Source organism: Lissotriton vulgaris, chromosome 3_1, assembly GCF_964263255.1.
Source record: "Lissotriton vulgaris chromosome 3_1, aLisVul1.2, whole genome shotgun sequence".
Taxonomy (NCBI): domain Eukaryota; kingdom Metazoa; phylum Chordata; class Amphibia; order Caudata; family Salamandridae; genus Lissotriton; species Lissotriton vulgaris.
The window spans coordinates 686,352,655-686,370,592 of record NC_141689.1 but is presented as its reverse complement, the minus strand read 5'-3'; the positions used below and the strand labels follow the sequence as shown (position 1 = coordinate 686,370,592).

The following is a 17,938-nucleotide window of genomic DNA, read 5'->3' as shown; positions in this document are numbered from 1 at the left end:
GTGTTAGACAGGACATTCATTGGACTACATATTGAATTGCACGGGGGGTCGGGGGGGAGCCCCGGATGTTGGACTAGGCTGCACCACTCACCCCTATGTTTATCGTTTCAAGGGCTACAGGCGCTCTGATTATTGGGGATGTCTGGTGTGGTTAGCCGGCGTGGCAGGGTAGCAGGCTGGGGGGCTGTTGAGGGGGGGAACTGGGGGTTTGGTTCTGTTTTTCACTTTTGGTTTTTATATTGCACCATTGCTTTGACTCCATCGAAACACTCATGGGGCGGATGGGAGGGGGGGTTGATGGGGGGGATGGTTCTTCCCCTTTAACTTTGGCGGAGGACATGGCAGGTTCGCACACACCTAAGACGCAACACATAGACATCTTATCCTGGAATGTGAACGGCCTGCAGAATAAAATCAAGCGAACGGTCGTATTGCAATACCTTCGTAGACATGCTCCAGATGTTGTCCTCCTAGAGGAGACACATTTGCTAGGAAATCACTGTAGGGCTCTGGACAGATTTGGTTACACCCTGCGCGCACACTCTGGCTTTAAAACAGGCTACAGGGGAGTGGGTATACTCATTAAAAATTCACTGCCATTGGTTTTGGGGCGAAGCTGGTCTGATCCCCTGGGTCGCTATGCGGCGCTATCTGCGCAGTGGGAGGGTCGTCCTTTGATTTTCTGCTTGTTGTACATACCTCCGAAACTACACGCGTCCACCCTCCAGGATGTAGGGAAGTTGCTGCTGGAATTGCCTCTTGGGACGTTGGTGCTGGGTGGGGACATAAATGACGTGATGGCTAGAGATTTGGATAGATCGTCATCTTCACTGGGAGGGGGAGGGGTACACCACCTCAGAGATTTTTCACAAGCCATGGGCTTAACCGATTTATGGAGGGCACATAACGCACACCTGAGACAGTACACACATCTTTCAGCAGCCCATGGGTCCTCCTCTAGGATTGATTACATTCTCACACGTACAGAATGCATGACTCTGTTTCGAGACGGGCACCTTAAGGCTAGAGGAATTTCTGACCACGCACCAGTGGGGGGCCAGTTGTTAGGTCCTACCCGGGATTGGAACGTCCCCTTTGGCTTGACTCTTTTCTTTTTGAGGATAAGGACTTTCAGGAGCGCTTCAGGGAGAGAGTGGGTCAATACTTTGATGAAAACGTAGGCTCAGTGGATTCCCAGGGGATAGTGTGGGACGCGTATAAGACGGTGGCCAGGGATTTTGTACAAGCCGAGGTAGGGCGGAGACGTAAGGACAGGCATGCACAGGTGGAGCAATTGGTGTTGGAGCTTCATGCTCTGGACAGTGAGACAGGGCTTACCCCAGAGCAGGACCGGGTCAGACTGCATAAAGCGCGCCTCTTAGGCAAAGAAATAAGAGATGTCCTGACGGACCAGGCACGGGCACATGCACTGGCCACCCAGCGGAGGGTATATGACCTTGGTGATAAGGCGAACAAGATGATCGCCTGGTTGGAGAAGAGAGATCGGGACAGCAGCTGGGTACCGAGAATAGAGCACCCGGACGGGTCAGTGAGTACCACAAGCAGGGCCATTGTGGAGGACTTTGCACGATATTATGAGGAGGTTTACCGGTCAAACACGTCTAGAGAAGACTAGGAGTGTCGCGATTTCCTGGCCCCCCTGCAACTCCCGACAGGGAAAGCCCCCGGACCCAACGGGTTTCCAGCGGAAGCATTTGGTTGTGTGGCTAGCAAAAAAACAGACAAAAAAAAGATATATTCCATGGCATCCTGGGAGCAGGGTACCCAGTAAACACAACTCCCTGATGTTTTGGCATCTCCTCCCACTATCGCCAATTGGCAGGGTGGTGATAGTCAAAATGGTGGTGCTCCCCAGACTTCAGAACAACTCTAAGGCCCTCCTGATACTCTAACATATATTCTTCTTTAGAGAATTGAACTCCACACTTTGTGTTCTGATCTAGGGATCTGGTGGTAAGAGGGTGATCCTCTGCAAAATGTGTGCTCCCCCAAAACTGGGCAGATTGGCTTAACTAAACTGCAAACTTTACTTTGCAGCGGTCCAACTACAGTGGTGGACATGCTGTTTCTCAGCTGGCCCTAACCCAGAGTGCAAGACCGTACAGAGGGATGTTGATAAATGTGCTCCAATAGACTGGTTGGTGGAGCCACAACAGACTGTATTATGCTTCAAAATTGCTGCCCACGGTTGCTAAGTGTTGCTGGCTCAGGTATGTCAAACACAGGGTTAGCCCGGAGCAGTACTCACCAAGCATACTTCTATGGGCTCTGCTGGAATTTGGGAGGTTGTCCAAGCACCACAACACTAGACCATGGAAGGAGGCTGGCCTCATTAGGCAGGGAGATCTTTATATCCACAAAACACTGCAGACAGGAACAGTACGACATAGTTTAGGACCTGTTCCTGACCTACAATGCTCCTGCAAATACAATAAGAACACTGGTTCCCTGAATATAATAAACCGAAGCCTTTTCCTTCTTTGCCGACACAGCTTACCCATGGCAATGCCATACAGGCATTCATGTTGTTGTACATAGCACTACTCGACACCCAAACCATTTCATTACCTGCTTTCAGGGTCAAATGGGTTGAGGCCCTTGGCCAGGATCTCATAGACCGGCAGTGTATTACCATGCTCCAACAAGGGTGCAAGGTATCTAGGATACCCCTGACTAAAATACAACAATTCTAACTGCCTGCACCAGTCTTACCTTATGCTAGTGTGCATACAAGGCATAGGCCCGACAGCTGCCACAAAGTGCCCCCGATGACCATGCCCAAAAGCTGAGTTCCATTGTATGATATGGATCTGTCCAATTATAGAGCGATTATGGACAGTGTTGACAGCGTCTCTGAGGAACATCAGCGGGCAGACTCAGCCCACCGACCCTCTGCAGTGAATACAGGCAGGGTATAACAACGTACACATGCAAAAATAAGCGCATCATGAAATTCAACAACCTGCCACATGTGTTAGCAAAACAACAGATAGCTATGTCTTGGAAATCCCCTGATGCTCCCCCTATACTAGGCTGGCAACTGGACCTGTTTAAGTAGGCGACAGCAGAGGTCGCAGCTTGGCACGCGATACTTATATGCATGGAGGGCGTACCAAAAACCGATGCCTGGGATGCATACATAGAAAAACTGGCAGCCACAGTGGACAATAAGCCACCCTGAGGGAGGACGTTTACTCTGCTCTCAGATACCTGGTATATGAGGGCCTGTGCTCTTGCTGCCCTACATATATATGTAGCTTGCCTTGTAATTGACGCCAGACCCCCCCATTGCGTGCGCCCGACAGAACTGATGACACTGATACTTCCACACCCACCATGACATCCCATCCACTCTACCTTCCCAGCCCTACAATACAAGAGGCCTATGGACTCCATAGGCAGAGAAACCTAGGTCCATGGTGCCACTGTTCCTGTATTTATACCCCGGCAGGGCAGTTCAGATAGTTATACTAGTCACCAACAAAGGGTCCTACTCAAAGGGTATATGTCCATCTCACTTCTCCTCAATGGGACGGTACGGGACTCAAACAGCAGTAGATGTAGAAAATGTGTATACACTATACTATATGACGAGGCAATCATGGTCTTTGAAGGTGTGTTGTAACCTAAATTCACTGTACCACTTGCTGCAAAATTTAGCCACCACCTTTAACCTCTCTGCTATATCAGTGATGTTTGCCTACTAAAAACGACCCACTTGGAAAATAAAAACAAGTAGATGTGAAACCACTTTTCCACTAAGTTTTGAGTCGCTGAGCATAAATATCATCATCTCTTTTTCTCTTTTAACTACCTCTTCCTTATGTCATTATATGTTGGTCTGGGAAAGTGTGACTTTTCAAACTGTACAGGGGCAAGGCCCACCACTTGCATTCCCACCTTCTACAGAGGGCTTTCAATGGGAGGCTGTAATTTTATGCTGCAAGAAATGAATCCTTTCTTAGTGGTGAACTTACAGATGTACAAGTCTGCTACCCATGAGCGCAGCTTTTTTGGAGGAGGGTGTTTGGGGTGTTGGACCACCTAATACATTTAATATTAAATAAGTAGTTGGTTAAAGGAGTTTTCCGTCTGGTATGATTAGATGTCTGTCAGATTTCAGCTGAGATTTTTAAATTCTAACTCACATAAAACACACATAGACACACTCTTGTATCTGTTTTGAAGGTCTTAAAACATGGGTATTTTGACGAAATACTGGGGCTTATCTACAAGCCCCTATCACCGTCACAACATCACTTTTATCAACATTGTAGTGGCGATAGTGGCTTAGCCTTATTTACAAAGAAGAGTTAAGCCACTTACCGTGGCTAAACGCTGCCTTGTACATAAGTCCCCCTTTCACGCTATGGTTAGCATGAAAGGAGTGGGAAGTTGGTGTTGCTGTGTGATTCCACCGCAACACCCATAGATGTTAACGCTGCCTCCTAGGTACAAGGGAAGTGTACATAGAAGGCAGCGCCAAAACTAAGAAAAGGATAAACCAGGTCTTAAGTACGCGAAATGAGGAGAAATGCATTATCTCTCTTTGTCCAGTACATAAACAATCTTTTTAAAAAAAGCCATTTTGTGACTTTCATGTGTGTTCCATTAAGCATCACACATGAAAGTGAAGACATTTCATTTCAAGATTGTTTATGTGCAGGAAGGGACACCTTCGTACACATAAACAACCCTCCCCCACAATCAGACACCCTTGCACTGTGGCGCAAGGGTGCCTGCATTGGCGTTACACTACTAAGTGTAGCGCAATTGCAGGGGGAAACGCACGGCTGCATCATATTGTTGTGAATATGGTGCAGTCTTGCATTTCAGAAGTGGCGGAGTGAGGCTAACGCAGCACCCCACCACTTCTATTGTACATATCCCACACTATGTTTAAGTATCCCTCACAATCTGAACTCTTTTCCCTTTTCACTAACTCTTAATCCCTCCTCATGCGCTGCTTCCCATGTAATGATTAACACGATAGGCTAGCGTTATTGCCGGAAAATCTGAAGCTCACCCCCCACCCCCTCCCCACCCCACCTGCCTTACCAAACAAGTTAGGCCCCTGCTGCTACCCTCCATAAATAGGGACTGTCATCAGGGAAATATCTTTTGGAAGAAACATAGATGACAAGGTATCTTTCCAATGTATGTCTGAGTCTAAGGGCAGAAGATAATTAACCAAATTTGAGGTAGAAATGACACACAATACTCCTGATTTGAAACCAATTTCCCCTTTGACTCTGCTGTTCTGTTGAAATGATCAATCAGATTTGTCAATTTCCAAGATCTTGGAGCTCTAAATACAGCCCATTGGTACATGCTACTTTTGTTAATTGTAATTATGCAATGCAATCTAAAAGACTTTATTCGGATAGCAATGTATCCATAAAAGTAAAACATGTACAAGATAAAACATATTAGAAATATAAATAAATAGCAATGTCCAATCCATGATGTAACAAAAAGAGCAAACATGGGAAAAGTGCATATTGTGAATAATACAATACAAATTACTTCATAGGTCGCACATACATTTCAGTGCACCTGTGGCTTCTCTAAAGAAGGTGCCAATGTGCAAGATCAATTCAAAATTGTCCAGTTTAAGTATACAGTCAAAAGCATCTGTTAAATTACAGTACGGAATCAACAGCCATTTTGTATATTGCATATAATATTTATATAAAAATAAAAAGTGTAGAAGTGTTTGGCCGCTGTGACCATCACATGAACATGGCAGGGAGTCAAGTTTTGTGTTATACCCATAAAGAAAACAAAGCAAATATCTTACTTTCCCGGCTCTTAGACGGAAGAGGAGGCCTCTCTCCCATTGGGACATCGGTAGTGCAATGTACCTTGGTAGACGATGCTCAGGGTATTCAATGGATATAAATTTAGCGGCAGTTTGTTTCTTCAATTCCCTTTCTAGTCTTACCACGCTATAAAGTGCGAACAGTGCTGTCTTCAAAACTTTTTTTGTCCATAGTTACAGCTGTTTTCGGATTGACAAACAGTCTACCAAAATTGACGCTCTCCAAACTCTTGACTACCCCAGCAATCCATGGAATGTCCATCCCTTTCTCCCAATGAAGACAATCATCTATCATGTCCCTTGTGAGAGAAGCCTCTGTATTCTTCATTACGGCTAGCCAACATAGTGCTGGGCGGGCCCTTATGAAGTCTTCAATATTTCCTAATTTCACTTCCCTATGACATATGTACAGAGGGGTGGAGATTGGAGCGCCCAAGAGTTTTCTCCAAAATCTATTTTCCTCTAATTGGATGAAAGAGCAATTAGTAATACCCATACCTGTGCCCCATAGGTAGCTATTGGTACGCACTGAGAGTTAAAAATCTTTAAAGTGGCTGGAATCGTCCCCGATCTTTTAGGGTGGGGAAGACTGAGGATTGAATCAAAGGCCCTCGAGAATTTACTTTTGCAGTATGCCATGCGTTCACACCAAGTACCGTTTGCATCGAAGACCATCCCCAAATAGGGGAAAGTAACTGTAATTATATTTTAACAAAAGGGCACGTGACACGAAACATATAGTGTTTAACTCTTGAGCTCTGAATCAAGGTATTTGATGAATTTAGAACTATTTACAGCGGGTTAAATTAAAATAATTCTCACACATTTTGACCACTCACAACCTGTGAATCTGATGTTAACAGATACGTGGGCATTAAAAAGCACAATATTGGCTACACACAAGCATTATCTTTAACTTGAAATGAAACGTATAGGTACTCCAGAGAAGATGTCTATCACATGACTGCTAAACACACAATGTCAGAAGTGCAGTGGAAATGGTAGGTACATTTCTTTTCTTCAACAACCATTGCATAGGACCAGTGGGAACGATGGGAAGGTTCTCTCTGTGCGACAAGCAAAGGCAACGGGTGGGGTAACCTAATGAAATGATGCCTCAACAGCAGCGAATCCCGGAAGCTCGTGTGTACCAAGCACGCAGTCCAAGTGGCAACGTTTAGTATTGAGGGTCTGTGACTGTGGCACATACAGGAATACTGAGTAATGAGCGGGATGAGTGAGCTATAGTGACACAAGCAGTGTGGGTGGGCTGCTGCAGACTGGGAATGTAGCCTGTATGCACGCTTGCAACTGCTCTTTGTGCTGTGTCAAGATAGTCTTGCACTGTTTAGAGCCACTAAGCGACATTCTTAACAATAAAGTCGGTCCAGTTCATGGTGTGTTTATTCTCATTGCAATACAACTTGTAACTCAAACTACTTTAGATGTTTGATGTAAAAAATATTGTGCTGAATCAACCGACTTATGCTCATTCTAGAACACATCCCCACTTGCAAAACCTTTGTGGAGTACTATCGCTTTGTAGTAATTTTCTAGTCACCTTCATTTCTAGTAGCCTTTATTGCGCTGTTAAGCAAGGGAACTTGCCAACCCTAACCTCGTATACCTAATGTCTCCTAGGGTGCCACTGCCTTGGAGTGTCGCCACGACTGCAGTGGAACCAAAGGCGATGCTTGTTCTATTGAGCAGAACACCTATTCATAAGACTGATTAGCCGAGAATCACAGCAACAGAAGCACAACACAGCCTTTCTCTAGTGTGCTGGCTCACGCTGCACAGACCATGCATGGTCAGTGTGATGGAAAATGTGGAATAACACATCGTCTAAGTGTTAATGTTTCTATTTGCATTTGCATAGCCATTGAAATCCATTTTCTTATGAACAATCATCATCTTTGAATTAGGCAATGTCTTAAAATGTTGAAAATGTGGTGCTGCAAGACACAGGAACAGGAGAACACATCATCGCAGAGATGGGAATTTTCTTTGAGGGTCTGAAGTAATAAATTAGCAGTCATCAGTTGTCTAGAAAAGCAGCTTGTAGCTACCAGCTTTGATGCTAAATGCAGGGACTAGATTTCTTGCAGAGAGGTAATTAAGACCACACTGTGCAAATTGGACTTGCGGCATTTACAATATTCCAAACAACTGATTTTAAGACACTGATATTCATACTCTGTCTATTAAAAGCCAGCTGCAGGTGCGAAGTGACCTTATGTGTCTCGTGTGATATGTCCAACACTTGTATTTGTTACAGAAAGCACTTCTTTTTAGGTCTCGGCCTAGCGGTACACTGCGCAGCAGTGTTTGAGCAGCCAGAGTCCTTTTGGACGCGTTTTGAAAATGAACCTTGAAATGCCATTTTTTCTTTCCGGCTGCTATTGGCCTTTGCGTGTGTTTTTGTTTTAAAGCGAGCATACCATAGGTCAGAGGCGGGTGCAAAGCTCCGCCCCTGGCCTATTGGTGTCTCTTACGCATATTTCCTGACATATGCTTTCAATTATCCCACCCAGACACGGGCGCGATAATTGAAGGCATATGTCAGGAAAGGCGCACGCACCACTCGCGGCTTTGTTTTCCCGATCAGATCCCCAGCTCTCAAGTTGTCAGCTCTATCTACTGAGCCATGGATGGTCTCTCACTCTGAGCATCCCTGTGTTCGCCTTAAAGGGTCTGCTCTGATGTTTGCCGAGCCGCATCTTTCTTTTCTTTGGCGCGGCTCGCAAACTCTAATTTTGCTTGTCTTAGGGGCCAGACCGGTGTGAAGCAGGGCTGATAAATGTGAACACTTGGAAAATGCATCATGTTGGTACCGCACTCGACAAAACAGAGGGAACAGAACATTAGGTAGTTGCCAACGATTAAAACTGGCTAGCAACTTGCTTAGTGCTGCTATCAGTGCAGACGATGCCCAGGCACCGGAAGCCGCTGCAGGATCCCTCTTCACAGTCTTTGACTACATTACCAAGAGGTGGGGGGCCTTGCTACACCACTGAGCGAGAAAAAATCCGAATGTATGTGAGAGGCGGGTATGTAACCTGAAGATGTGAAAATCCCCCTGCATTACTTATTAAAAAAGAAGGACGTTTTGCGAGCAGTAGCTCTTTGGGTGAAAACCTTTGCCTATGGACAGTGCTGCTGTTTTATTGAATGCTGCTTTCATTATTTCAAAGTGTTAGCATGTAAAGCAGTAAGCAGTTTCAGTGCCCTCCATGAGTCCGTGTGTGGGCAAAATGTGGGTATGTCAGCGTATGTGTAAGCATGAGTCAGTGTGTGTGAAGTTGTGGGTCCATGCATGAGCGTATGAGTGTGTGTGAATGTGCAAGCATAAGATATCTTGTGTAAGTATGGGTGTGCATGAGTATCAGCGTGTGATTAGGTGGTTGTTGTGAGTGAGGGTGGGCGTAGTTCGCGAAGTAGCGCTATGCGAAGCTACGCGAAGTGCACTTCGCACTACGCGAACTTCGCGTAGCACTACGCGAGCTGCGTAGTAGCATGTTCGCACTGTGCAAGAAGTGTTTTCAATGATTGCACAGTGCGGACAAGCATCCGGCACTGTGCAATCATTGAAAACGGCATCTTGTACAGTGCGAGCTGTAGTTTTCTGCTGCTCGAGTAGATTATTACTCGAGCTGCAGCTTTCTCAAAGCGAACTGGTAGTTTCTCATTGAGAGCGGTTGCGAGCATGTACAACCACTCACAATGAGAAACCTTACCTCCCCGCATTGAGAATCTCACCGGGATGTAATTTTGCTTGCTCGCAGTCGTGAACATGACGTTCAGGACCGCGAACAAGCAAAAAATGAGCTCTGCACTACGCTACACTGCACTACGCGTGTTCGCACTGTGCTACGTGCAGCTTGCGTAGTGCGATGTTGCGCAAACTTCGCAAACTCCGTGAGCGTAGCGTAGTGCTTCGCCCAGGCCTAGTTGTGAGTGTAGCCTGTGTGCAAGTTATGTGTGTGTCCCTAAGTTGTGTGTGTCAGAGTGCGTATAAGCACAAGTCAGTGTGTGCACAATTTATGGTGTGTTTGTCAGCGTGTATGCAAGTTGTGTGTGTGTGTAGGTATGAGTTTGTGCATGAGTGTGCCAGTGTGTGCGCAAGTTATGGTGTGCGTGCGAGCGTCAGTGTGTGTGTAAGCATGAGTCAGCGTGTGTGCAAGGTATGGTGTGTGTGTCTGCGCCAGCCTACTGCGTTGTGAGTCTGTCGGCCTCATCAGGACCCTGGCTCTTTCCACATCTAGGCGAGGAATGCGCTCTCCTCCCACATCCTCAACCAGCCCCCCTGTCACCAGCCTCCCCTTCCCCAGGGACATCAGCTCTCCACTGGGCCTTCCCCAGCCTGCCCCACACCCTCAACCAGCCTCCCCATCACTGCTCCCCACCCAAGCCTCTCCCTGCCCAGGGACACCGGCCCTCCCCCAGCAAGGCCCAATCCATCTATCACTGTTCAGCAACGCCTACCCTGGCACCCAAGGCGCAGTAGACAAGGGTTCTGCACCTACCCAGGCACCCAAGGTGCTGCAAGTTGGGGTGCTGCACCTACCCTGGCCCCCGAGGTGCTGCAGGCGGGGGTGCTGCGCCTACCCTGGTTTTAAGATGTGGCTGGTGAGATATCACCCCTCTAGTTTATATTGGCAGGTGTCCGGCAGCTTCCTGAACATGAAGCTGTACAATGGAGGGCGGTGGTTTGGAGAGGAGTCGGCAGGGTGGGCATACTTTTGTGACGAATGCAGGGCTGCCCCCGGGCCACGCAGGGGGCCCTCCTAAGAGGGCGGCCCCACTTAGTGTCACAGGATGGCACACGACGAGTCAGCCTCCCAGTGTTGGGGATCCTCCGGGTCCCCCAGGTCGACGTCACTTTCGGGCAGAAGAGGGCGGGGGGAGAGGCACTTATACCTCTCCCGCCCTCTGAGCTCCCTCTTTCTCTGCTGCCCTGATGCTGTTTGGTTGTGCGATTTCATCTGGCCGCCTGGGACCACGAGGTTAGTAAACACCCCCCCCCAATAAACGGGCTAGGCCCCGTAGGGACCCCTCCCACGCTTCGGTGCCCCTGATCCCCATGAGGTTAGCTGCTTTTACTCCGGGTGACTGTCGGCCTGGAAGTGAGATGGGGGCTTGGGCTGTGGGGTGATGGTCCCGAAGGCGTCAGCCACGCTGGCCTGCACGGTATTAGGCGTGCACGGCCGCCGACCGCGGCATCTGCGCTGGGGTTGGGAGGGGAGAAATTCCGGTGCGTCCCAGCCCATCTTTCGGGGTCAGAGACTGCCCCGTTGGTGCCGAGGCAGCCTTGCCCCCTTATGGCCCTGTCTCAGGAGTATGGCATCTCCCCTGCTGGGGCAGTGGGGTTTAGCTGCGGGCTGGGGGGTCGTGCGGAGGGAGGGTCATCTCGGCCAGCTCAGAAGTCTCATTGAGCGATGCTGGGTAGCCCGGACCTTCACGGCGCTTGCCTTGGGTGCACCGTCTGCCCCTGCACAAGTGACCCAGGTTGTCAGAGGACGGGCCTGGCAGTGGGGTCTAGCGGGGGTTGAGGCAGAGGGAAGATCTCCTTGAGCGAGGTCTAGGCAGCCCGGATATTCCTGCACAAGTGATCGGTGCTGGGCTGCTGCCTGGACTCGGGCGGCATGGGGGTCTTAGTGTTACAAGTTTATTAGTGCCGATAGGCGATGAGCGGGCCTGTTGGCAAAAGTGCGACACGCAAGGGGGGTGGCCCCAGAGGCTCGAGATGCGTTTGGGACCGCGGAGGGCCGCCATGTTCTGGGGGTACCTGTTCCACGGGCGGGTCTTCACCCCATTTCATTTGCCAGTCTCACCCCACCCTGGTGGAGTGGGGTGCTGCTGCTGCGGCGCAGTGCGTTGAGCGCCGGTACGTGGTTCCCGTTCTGAGTTGCACACAGAAATTCTCACATATTGGATTTCAAGGGCATTTTACATTAGTACAGCCCACTTTTAGCAGCGCCTCGTAGGTTGTACGAGGCTCTGGTAATATGTAAGAGCTAAGCGGATGGTTAATAGATGTACACCATAAAAGTCACTAATGTCGCCAAAGAAGACGATAAAGTGCGAGACAGGGGAGTGCGCTTGGTAAGCACAAAGGCGAGCTTTTCAGCTTTGCTCCATCGGTCAGTAATATCCTGTGTGGAGAGAGAGACTGCAGTGCGCTAGTGCTGATAGCTGTGTGGGAACTAGGTCGAGGACATTAGTCACTCCAACCCCAGCGTGGTTTCTTCGGGAGAAGGCGTCCAATCTGTTGACAGCAGCGGAAGACGATGGCGGCTTGTGGGACCTAGAGTTCAGTGGCGCTCCGTTTCTCCCGGCACTTTGCTATACTCTCTGTTCTCCTCGCCCCGTGGAGCTATGGCTGCAGCCGGCAGTAGCAGCGGGAGCAGTGTGGCCCAAAAGACATGGGAAATGGCGAACAACATGCAGGAGGCGCAGAGCATCGACGAGATCTACAAGTACGACAAGAAGCAGCAGCAGGAGATCCTGGCAGCCAAGCCCTGGACTAAGGACCATCATTACTTCAAGTATTGCAAAATCTTGGCGCTTGCTCTGCTGAAGATGGTGATGCATGCTCGTTCTGGAGGCAGTCTCGAGGTCATGGGGCTAATGCTTGGGAAGGTGGACGGTGAAACCATGATCATTATGGACAGCTTTGCCTTACCAGTGGAAGGATCAGAGACCAGAGTCAATGCGCAGGCAGCAGCCTACGAGTACATGGCGGCATATATCGAAAATGCAAAGCAGGTTGACGCTCTCCTTGTTCTCCGGAGCCTTTGGGCCCTCCACACGTTCGTAGAAGGGGCCACGTCTGTTTAAGTGGCCTTTAGGTACCCGCCCAAACCCCTCCCCACCCTGCCCCCACTGGTCCTGATGAAGACCCTGCAGTAGGGCAAGATTCAGCCTACACCCTTGGGGTCGAAACGTCAACTTATTTCTACTGTCACCTAGCCAATAACAACAGCTCATTTTTTGGTTGTGTTAATCTGTTGGTATAGGAATATGAATGCTGAGAGTAATTATTTGTTTGGCAATATGAATATGCCTCTGTGGTATCATTTTCAAAATGTATAAATGACCACCCACGATTCCTTTTGCAACTTGTCTATACCCGCACTACCTGCACTACCTTCCCCCCCCTGTCCCTCGTTCACCTTGCCCCCTCTTTGGGCATCGAGGACACCTGCACTATTTTGAGAAATGTATTTGTAACTAATCTACAACCGAGGATGTGAATTAAAAACATCTCTCTGTAAATGCAATACCGAACTTCTTGATTTCTTCAAAAGTATTTTTCTTTGTGTTTCAAATTTTGTTCCAACTGGGACCCCTATGTATGTAACACTTGACTACCCAGGTCCCAGTGCCGTTGGGTCAACCCTTTAAATATAATGGTAAGCACAAAGAGCAGAGACCTGTGGCCTCTCTGTCACTTGGTACACTAGGGTCCCTCCTCAGCAACACAGGCCTTTGATCATAGATATTGGCCGTCCAAGCCCAGCGGTAGGGCATTTGCTTGGTTATTTAGAGGTCATAGTTCTAATCTGGCGTTAGCTTTTGCGAGTGGATGACTCGTGGCCCCGATGGGTGCACGGGCTCCCTCGGGTGCGAGGTGGCCTTGTGCCTATTGAAAAGGCCTCTTCGCATTACAGAATAGACGGCCCTTTCGTGGGTGGTGGCACGTGCGGTCGCAGAACTGTCCTGGGGTCCGGAGTGCGGATATGTTTCAGCGGGACTTAAGTGTTTAAGCCAGCCTCTGTAACTTTTTAAAGTCTTCTCAGAAGTAGCATTATATCTACACTAGATACTTCTGCGTAACTCAGATTCTCGAATGCATCATGTTCATCAACCCCCACCCCCACTCGCTATTGTCCCAGGTTGTGGCTTGTGTTTTCAGTGTTGGCTTCTCTTTAGAGTGGGTGGACATTGCTAGTTAGTTTGACCTGACTGAATCCTTGAGGGGTGCGCATGTGCTATCTCATCACCCGTCGGCCATGGTGGGGCACGAAAGTACATTCTGCAATCTTTGTTGATTTGATTGCTTTGGGGGGGGCATCCCCTGGTGGTTCAAATCTGTGGCGGAGCGACTTTTTCCTCATTGAACTGACGAGAACACTAGGGGTTTGGTTAGACTGCAGAGTGCCCTAAGAGAGATTATTGTCAACTCAGTGCGGAGAAGGAGTGCATTTCACACTGCGAAAACCCCGACGGTGGTGTGTGAGTACTCACCAAACCCATTTGCTGACAGTTACCATACAGTTTAACGGGTCCCGGCCAATGGACTGGAGTTGTGACTGTTCACCTGCTAGAGCTCGGCCGCAGCTGGGGACTTGAAAGGAATGATCTGTGAGCTGCAAAACCCCTGCCCGCCCACCAACCTCCAAAGTAGTGACAGGGGGCCACAGCGAAGAACGTGAGTGTAGAGCCCTGCAGACAACGGGGCGGGAGAACAACCATGTTCCCTCTAAATCTCAGTGGGTCAATTAGGGGCACGTTACCAACTTCTCTCAGGCCTCGCCTGCTCTCTGCCCTTGGTGTCCCCCCTTCGGGATGGATTGAGGCCATAAAGTACCCAGCGATATTCCAACGAGAGGCCCCCCACTCTGAAATATAGGCTGACATGAGTTTTGTGTGGCCGCAGGGCGCTGCCTTGCCACCTGTCGAGTCACCGGCCGGGCCCTTGCTCACAGGGAATGGAAGTTTCTTTGTCGATAAGGGCCAGGCCATGACCCCAGTGCCCGGGTATGTAGTTTGCTTGTTCTCCGACTATGTAGCTGCAATCAGAAGTTGTGCAGAGGAGTTGGCCTAATGGCTAGGGCACTCGCCTCGGACCTGGGGATTTGGGTTCGAGTCTCGGTAATGATGCTAAACATCTGTGCTTCTGGGTAAATCACTTAAAGTCCCCAGGCCTAACAGACAATGAATGTGAGTCCTCATGTAACGTAACTGGTGCTACGTAAAGCTCTCTGATACCGGATTCAGCAACCTCTGTTGTAATCTTAAGAACACAACACAGATGGAAGCGGTTATTTTTATAACACAGCCCTCCTTTTCACTATCACATAGGTGATCGAGTACATACCTTTCACCTACAAATTTTATATGTCTGCAATATATGTCAGAACAACTTAAGTATATTTTCATTTATGCACAAGCGCGGAGACCGGTACAATATAAAATCAGATGCCTTGGAATTAGTGTGTGGCGGATGGTATTCACTGCAGCACAGCAAATGTGACACGATGTCAGGTCTCCTCAAGCGTAGGTCCGACGGAGGGGTACGATGGGGTTGCAGGACATATATTGCCTAAAGTGGTTATGCAGGACGAGTGTACCCGGGTCAGGGAGGTGCACTGTTTTCTCAAGGGTTTGCTAGGCAGCTGTGGCAGGATAGAAGGAACCATTGCATTGGGTTTGGGGGGCATGCCAGCCTTGGCACGCCGGTGGTGCATGGTAGTGCGTCCATCACAGGTAATGTTCGAGTATCTGTAGCGGGGGATTATCTGCCTCTAGAATTTGGTGTCGACAGACATATCTTGCTGACTTTGCATGGGGGGGCTTGTTTTCTAGTTTATATAAATGTGGAAAGGCACTCGCCACAGCGTGCCTGACCTCCAGCAAATTTCAGCCAAACAATAAAAATTTGGAGCCTACTCCAGTGATTGATGACCTTCCTTTAGAGATTTAGAATTGTGTCTAGAAGAAGGGTTGACTGGGAGATGTTTTGAGGCATTATAAGGTAGTACTGTGGGTTATTTGCCTGCTGCATAGATTATGTATCAAAGAACTGAAATGCAGAAAAGTATAGATTAGAGTGCATTGAGCTTTCCCCCAGACTCTCAGGATCCTAATGTTATAAAAATTGTTGATGGGGGTATAAATAAATTCCAGTTATTAAAGATAATCCCTTACCATGGTCTTACGTTTGAAAGTTGGAGTTAGTGCTTCACCAGCCCAATTACCCCCTAAAATTTACTGCCTATCAGAAGGGATGACATTAAATTCCCCCTCTCTGTTTGATGTAACGTTGCCTATACATTGATTTACACACATGATTAGTTGTGTGTAATGTAAAGTGCTTCGACGCACTTCAATTTTATGAGTGTAAACGAATTAGTTGCATCTGAGTGAGAGTGGTTAGGGTGACATAGGGGTATTTGATAGTGCAGGGAATTCGCTGGTCAGGAGTCAGGGTGGGATGTGCCCAAATACCATTATTGCACAGGGCACCACCAGTGCTATAGCCGGCCCTGCTGTCTGGGTTCACCTGTCATTCCTGATGATGCTGGCAGTTGAGCACTTTCCTTGTGGCGCTTGTAGAGTGCATGGATCTTCTGTGTCCTTTTGTTTTGTATGAAATATGCCTGAGATCTGGGGGAGTGTGTGCACAGCATACAGAGGTGATTGGCGACAGGGGCATGCATCCTTTTGGTTGGTTTTGCTTGCAGGGAGGTTTTAGCAAGTATGTACTTTGTTGTAACCCACAAGGTGAGCAGGTCAAATCTGGACGTCCGTAAGTGCAGCTTTGGTGCACCAGCGGTCTCCAGCAGTAAGTTCACCTTAATTGTGACTGGGTGGTTTTCCAGTACAATAGGCACCATCCGTTAATTGTCACCACCGATGCCTCGGACAGTCTGCCATGAGGTGGCACTGTCTGGCTTGGAGAGAGGACCACTACAACAGGCACTGAGTAAGTCAAGTCATTGATGACTGTTGCGAGGCACTGAGTAGGTCAAGTCATTGTTGAATTTTGCGTGCTGCCCAAGCTATCCTGTTAGCCTTGGGGCCTGGGTTGCCTCATGTGTTACACTTCAAGTGCGAGTTATATAAAGGCTTATGAGTTCTGTAATTTTGATTTCCAAGTTTGCTGCTCTTCAAGGATAGAGGTTCTATGTCTCCTGACAAGTTCGGCTTGCAACTTTGATTACAGTGAGTTCAGTGATTACATCAGTGTAAACGGAAGGTTGGTCTACACGCAAATAGGCACTTTCGGTCAGCTGGGGCGGGAGTTGCAATTCCCAAGAGGGTGCTGTTTGCCTGATAGTGCTGAATTGGTTGGGGATGGATCACTATACGGACAACTACCTGACTACATTTGCTTGATGGATTTGTTAGACCTATTGTTAGTTTTATTAAACACACCAGGTACTAGGAAGTAGTGACATTTGTACTGAATTCTTAGGTACTTCCAGGACACATGTTGTTCAATACACACACCTCTGGACAGTTATGCTTGTATGTGAGGTCTACATTGGACACTTTGCAGTAAATCAGGCATTGATGAAGCACATATGGCGTTATCGGGAAAGGGTTAACAAGTGGGTCAGTTATGTTGAACGAATGCTCCATTAGTAAGAGCTCCTTAGGTTAAGGTATGCGCTACAGGGACCTGGGGTACAAGTACAGGCTTGCTCATGGGGTTGGTAAAGTGGATGTGGGGGCCATTTGGCGCTGCACCATGTGTAAGCCAGATGTCACAGGAATCCTAGCGAATGTTGTGCATAATAAAGTTTCACAGTTTTGGAAATTAAAATGTGCCCTATGCACAGTTACTATTAGGTTCTGATTCTATTCCATCCCAACACCACATATATGGTACATTTAAGGCACATGTTAAACGTTCCACTGACCCCGATGAGAGGTAACCACACATCTTCAGAGGTGTCAATCATTACGGGTCAAGAGGGGAGAGAAGGGGTTACAACAAGACTCATGCAGCAGGAAGTGCCGCCAGGCGGCAAGGAGTTGGTAAAAAATAGGATGGTAAGGTACCGCTGGGTGCCTGCCGCCTGGCCACTGCAGGGGTTTATGGTGATCTCAATGGGCCTAAGAGGGTCCATGGCAGAGTAATCCCAGGCTGATTCCCATGTGGGGCATAGGGGGGGGGGGTGGTCACTACCTCCTTTCACAGGTCACTACCTGTCGGGGCTAGCTAACATTCATCTCAGTTGACTTCAAATGTACAGCCTCTTGTTTTGCCATCTGTGAATAGGTTAGCTACATACATAAATAAAGCAATGCATGGGACCACTAATGATATAGTATAGCAGCTGTTTACCGGTTCTATACGGGACC

The 17,938-nt window shown here is 48.3% G+C and overlaps 1 pseudogene; it reads left to right on the top strand.

Moving 5' to 3' along the window:
* Nucleotides 1–12,220: 12,220 nt before the first annotated feature.
* On the top strand, nucleotides 12,221–12,682 carry LOC147726921 (COP9 signalosome complex subunit 5 pseudogene; annotated as a pseudogene).
* The last annotated feature ends 5,256 nt before the right edge of the window (nucleotides 12,683–17,938 follow it).